Source organism: Austrofundulus limnaeus, unplaced genomic scaffold (assembly GCF_001266775.1).
Source record: "Austrofundulus limnaeus strain Quisiro unplaced genomic scaffold, Austrofundulus_limnaeus-1.0 Scaffold94, whole genome shotgun sequence".
Classification (NCBI taxonomy): Eukaryota; Metazoa; Chordata; class Actinopteri; order Cyprinodontiformes; family Rivulidae; genus Austrofundulus; species Austrofundulus limnaeus.
Window position 1 is genome coordinate 162,421 of NW_013952496.1, and position 6,104 is coordinate 168,524.

At 38.6% G+C, this 6,104-nt stretch overlaps 1 protein-coding gene across 1 annotated transcript in view; it reads right to left on the reverse strand.

Moving 5' to 3' along the window:
- Positions 1–3,331, reverse strand: part of LOC106520553 (protocadherin-16) — a 79,046-nt gene extending 75,715 nt beyond the window's left edge. The window contains exon 1 of the mRNA XM_014012726.1: positions 2,892–3,331. The gene's annotated coding sequence lies outside the window, so the exon portion shown is untranslated. The remainder of the gene's footprint in view (positions 1–2,891) is intronic.
- Positions 3,332–6,104: the final 2,773 nt, after the last annotated feature.

The window sequence follows — 6,104 nt, forward strand, 5'->3', positions numbered from 1 at the left end:
CCCCCACCCCAGCAGTCTAGACGTTGTTTTGGAAAATGTGTCAAATATTTTTCTGAAAAATAAATTTTCCTATTTGTACCTGGCTTCTCAGTTTTCTGTGATGTATTATTTGTCAGTTTTGCACCACTGTGAAGACAAGCAGACCTTTGGTTTGGCAAATCCTGCATGAAACAAAAACAAACTTATGCCTTTTTCAATGAGCCAATAAAGAAACTACATAAAAAATGCTTACCTTCATAAAAATATTTTTAAATAGTAGACTTCAGTGCTGATAAAAACAGAATGAACATCATGTTGCTAAGATCCAGTTGCCTATCAATGTACTTTAGTCAACAAAAATAGATATTATACTGTATATAACATACAGATTGTACCATGGCACTCATTATGACAATCTCTTTATTTAGTGGGGGTGGAAAAAATGCATAAAGCCTACCTTAACTAATCTAATTAAACGCATGACCTTCAGAAGCAATAACACTGATGAAATACTTTAATTAACACAACCAAATAATTTTTAATCACCAACAGGCCAAAAGAGCCAACTTTGGTGAAAAACTTTGTATAAAGAGCATGCCGTGATTCCAGTTAACTCAAAGAAAACGTCTGTGGTTTCAGTACCATGCCAGCCTGTGAGGCTCAGTGGAGCCATAATGGAAACCACAGACAGAGCAGCAGATTGCCTGGACATGAGGATGACAGGCCTAGCACAAAGCAAGCTAAAATGCTCTGAAAGTTGGCCAAACTAAGTGCTGCCATTCTGTGCCGTGCGTTAAACTTTGAAACTTTGGTCTTTGTGCAAGTAAAAAGAGCAAGAAAAGGCCTCTGATACAAAATACACTTTATAATTTTGACAAACATTGCTGTGAAGAAGCAAACTAGCTTTGTTAGAGATGGTAAAACCCTTTTGGCTAGGGTTGTGTGAGTGCATGACAAGAAAAATCATCCCTTTACCACATCACAAACAAAATGAGTTGGTTCAGCTCTTTCAGAAGGAAGATTTGGTTTAAAAAAACACCAATCGCTAAAGACAGCCCCATTTGTCACTTCGTTGGCAGATAGTTACAGTTTAAAAAAAACACACGTGCATCAAAACATAGAACCAAGGTTTGAGGAGACGACTACGATTTACCTTATTTACAAACAGTCTAGGTTGTTCCTGTTTAGGACTAGAACAGGACTGAAAGAGATTTCCAAAAGCTTAAGAAGTAAACTATTGAGCACAAGCTTCATCAACAGCACAGTGCACACCACAAAGACAAATGTTTTTTTGATGACATCATGTAAGACACCGAGGGTTTATGACATAACTCTTGGATCGTAACGAAAGCTGGAGTTGTTTAAGTTTTGGGTTGATTTTTAAAGTGTTGATTGCTTTGTTTGTTTTCTATGTGTGGTTTATTTTAATTCAACCCAGATTCTGAATATAGCTTTGTAATAAAGAGCAGAAGTAGAGTTGATACAATAAAAAAAAATACTGATTTAAAAAAATGTCACTGAAAATGCGTTATTGTCCATGAAAGATCTGTTTTGGATCAGTAGTCTCCGTTTTTTGGATGGACATTGTTTACAATGTGTGCATACCTGCATTTCAGATTTGTATACCAATATAGTACCTGGAAAACTGTGGAGCAAACTCTTTAAAACTGCATTCATTGATAAGCTTTTTATGTTTGGTTTCGTACTTTGCAATGAGTAGCTATACCTTTGAAGCTAGAGTTTAAAGTTCGGTGGTTGTTCAGACTAAAACAAGGAAACAAGGGGCCTCATTAGAAACCATCACTCTAGCAATTATGTATGAGGTGAAAGAACCCAGTCAAGATTGAATTGATTAATTAATTGAGGGAAACGAACATCCATTCACGGACAATGAACATAAGTCTGCCGTCACATTCACTGTGCTGTCATGTGTAACCATTTGGTGTGTCATCAAGGCGCTCCAGTGGTACAATAACTCTAGGCTGAACACACAGAGGGGAATGTCTGTCTCTAGGGGGGGCTTCAATCAAAAGCGACAAAACAGGCAGTTACATTTCTGGCTGTCCCTCAAAGAAAATGCAATATGCTTTTGTACAAAGACAACCATGGAATGTGACATGTTATGATGTAGTAAGCGCATTGCATGAAGCTCTACACATTGTAAAGGCAAGAAGCCCAGAAATAACTATTTAATAAAATAAGAGACAAAACTTGCACCAGATTTGTTTTAAATCAATAGGTAATGTGTCCTAAGAAGAATAAAAGTAAAATGTGTTACAAAATGCAAACCATCATGTTTGTTTACTTATTTGAAAAAAACAAAGTGACTAAAAACAGGTTAAACTTGCAGCCACATTTGTTTACCAACAAATAATACAACCAGCACAAAAGAGGTCAATCGTGCGACCCAAGCTTCCAGCTAGTTTTCAGTCTGTTCACATGAGTGTTTTGTTTACACTGAATGTGGACCCGCATTTCAGAACTACATCTTATATAATAAGAAAAACTGCAAGTTAAGTCTTTCAAACTGCACTATTTAGTTAAGGATAACTGTTCTATGTTTGATACTTTGCAATGAATATATTTAATTACTAAAATGTTATCTGATCGAGCCTCTAGCTTTTAAATAAACTTTTAAAACATTTAAACAAGTTCATAAAGAGCTGGGTGAGAATTATTATCATCAGGACTGGCTGAAGGCTGACAGCACCGCAGAGCTGGGGGGGGGGGGGGGGGGGGGGTGGATCCTGAGGCAATAAATTTCACACATCCCGCCACTAAAAGCATCCACTGCAGCCATATGACTGAACACAAGACAAGCTGCTTCTGGGTGAACTGTTCTGACAGCCTCTGCGTGTGTTAAGGGTAAATCAGTGGAGTGAGGAGATCTTTAGTTTGTGCACGACACTCACCTTCATGTGGCGTTTTGATGGGATTCAAACAAAGTTCGAAGATATCCAGAAAGATCCCTTTCAGCTCCACTTTGTGAAGCGCAAAGTTACATCCATATCTGGGTTAAAAGTCCTGTCCTCTTTTCAAATGAGGCTTTTCTCTGCAGCGCACGATTCTGTGCAAAATCAAGTTTTTTTTCCTTCCTTTTTTCCCCCGGATTTCTAAATGAAAAGAGTAAAAGTGGAAATTTAAAAAAAACTTGCGGTAAAAGTTTCCTCGTCCTCAGCTTCTCTCGGTGCACCCTCTCTGCCTGTCTGCACGGACTCAGACACACACACGCCACACATGCACACACACTGCTGCTGGCTGCACTCTGGTAATAAGAGGGAACGATGTGGGGGCCGTGCAGTGGACGTCCGTCTCCAAAATCTGATTTATTCAACACGTGACTGGCTGCAACCTCCTGCTCCTCTCCTCTTTTCCTCTGCTGCTGCTGCTGCTGCTGGGATTACCTCAAGAAGGAGCCACAGCAAGGAGGCAGTCACAGGGTTACAGCTGAACTTTGGTGCCACCATCCTATCCAAAAAGGAACTGTTTAAAAAAAAACTTGAATTTTACTGAAAACGACCCAGAATTCCAACATCAAACGACACTTTGATGCATAAACTGTATAGGAGGTGTCAGAAGAACAGAGATCTAAAATGAAATGTTAAAGTTTCTGCAAGTGGCTCATCAGGGTCACCGTACACCTGTCTGTCACTCCTTGACAGAACACTAAAGAGAAAGACAGAAACAAACTGAAAATGAAAGGGCAATTAAATATCCATCCATTCATTATGTTTTTACCCACTTCTTCCTTTCAGAGTCACTGGTGCCCATTTCCAGCAGACACTATACGAGGGGCGGGGCTCACCCTGGGACAGGTTGCAAGTCCACAGGGCCACATGGTGACAAAGAAACAACTATTCGTACTCACCCTCAGGGACAATTTAGAATGACCAATTAGCCTAACATTCATGTGTTTGGTCGGTGGGAGGAAGTCAGTGTGCATGCACGAAGAGAACATTCAAACTACCCAGAAAGGTCACTGCCGGGATTCAAGTCAGCAACCTTCTTGGTGGGCGGCAACAGCTCCACCAACTGAGCCACCGTGCCAAAATTAAACATTAAAATGTTTATATTGAAGGTCTTGAAGTGTTTTTTCCAATAGTTGAAATGTAGGAATGCAGTCATTATAAACAAAGCACCTTGATCAGTACACACCCAATAAATCAAAATGTCAAACCTGTCAGACTTCATCATCCCAAACAGTTTTTCTATTGTTTGTCTTTGCCATTGGCTACAATACTATATTTGTGGAAGCTTGGGTGTTTAATCTTTGTATTCTGGGAGGATTTAAGAGGAAACCATGAGCACATAGCAGTGAGAGACAGTGGATGAAAGAAGTCAAAAATCAATACGTTTTGAAGTATAATTTGTCCATGCACCAAAGAAGTTGTGAGAGCAATAAAACTGTGTTCGCAAAAGTTTTCGATATTTTTTTCATGTAAAATATTAGGGTTAGTGACTTCAGCAGCTATCACATAAACCATTTGTGGGAAATCTCCAGACATCATAAAATGTAAACTACGACTGCGTAAAAACTGTAGAATAAAAATGCCAGTTCTGACATGGAAAGTCCAACTTTTTGTGACCTATTTAAACTTAGAATGTGTCTATGACTGCGTCAAAGCTAAAAAAAAAAAATGTCAGTTTGTTTTTCAAACAACACCATTGATTGCATTGTGATTTTTTTGTGCTATCTTTTGCTAATTTTGCCTTTGTTGTATGATTTACCGCTACCAAAACTCATAGAACACCATTCACAGTTGAGCTGCATATTTGGTGCAAAATTTACACATTTTATTTCACAGCTGCAAAGAAAAAAATGAGATTTTTTTTTAAAGGAAATGGAATAAGAATCTTCTTTTCCAAATGCATAGCACCACGAGAAGACCAAGCCATGACATGCAGTGCACAGCATTTCTCCCTCAGATGTTAGCAGCCAAGAAACCTCCTGCAGGGATTTTTTCATCTAAAGGTCTAGAAAAGAAACAAAGGTTGTAACTTTTCCTGCTATCTCGTGACTCTGGAAAGGAGCACACCCTGCATCGTTCATCAGCTCCCAAGAGGAGCCCCACTTTTTATCTTTCCCAGTGCTGGAGTCATAACCTTGTTTCTCTGTCTTGTCAATCACTGAAGGCTCTGTGATTGTTGGACCTGAGCAACTTTGCATTTAAGGCTGAAAAATGAGGGCATGACAAAAGACACCCTGCTGTGTCAGCATCTTATATGTAATGGAAAAGCTTAAATTCATGTTGTTGTTGCCCCTGAAATCTTTTAAAACAGTTATTGGTCAGTGTCTTTCTCATAACACATTTTTGCAGTTAGACCTTGTTTTCCCTTCCAGGCATCCCAATCAAGTCTCCCTCTTGCTCGATCTTCAGGTGGAATGAGGTCCACAGGTAGCAACTTCTCATTATTAATGTGACAGAAGACTGGGAAGCTCACACAGACTTGCAGGCAACAATCAGTGGAAGTAGATATCCTGCAGCTTTGCTTACAGTCAGACAATAATCATTATTGCTTCCTGCAATTGCATTGTGCATTCATGTTATATCCAGGCAGACAGCAAAACTTTAAATTTGTTAATTTCACTGTTTAGTGTGCCAAGAAGGGAAAGAGCAAACCAGAGAGTCAGGCAAATCAAATTAAATACATCACGTATATAAATAAAAAAACAAAGAGCTTCAATACTATTTCCTTATTACTTTGTTGTGCGGCTTCATATTTTCAGTTAACGTAACCTTATCAATCACATTTTATTTTATTAAATATTTAATTCCTTGTCACATAAAGATTAAGTTTTATAGTAGACTGCAAATCTTTTTTTAAAAGCAAAAATGTTTTACAAAAAAGCCACATGTTGACAAGATTATGTATTGTCAAATATCCTTCAGCTCCACATTCTGATCAGACAATGTGTTCTCTTGACAGAGCCGTCTCTGAGTGAAATATGATAAAAGATGAAAAGATGTTCTGAAATTAAAACGTCAAACTGATGTATGTGTTTATCATTTTAACAAACAGCAAAAAGCAGATTAGGTATTGTCCTGTGACGTGCAACGCAGCCAGCTTAGCTGAGTACCAACGCTAGCTTTGACTTTTTTTTCTTCACTGCTTCTGTGACTCAT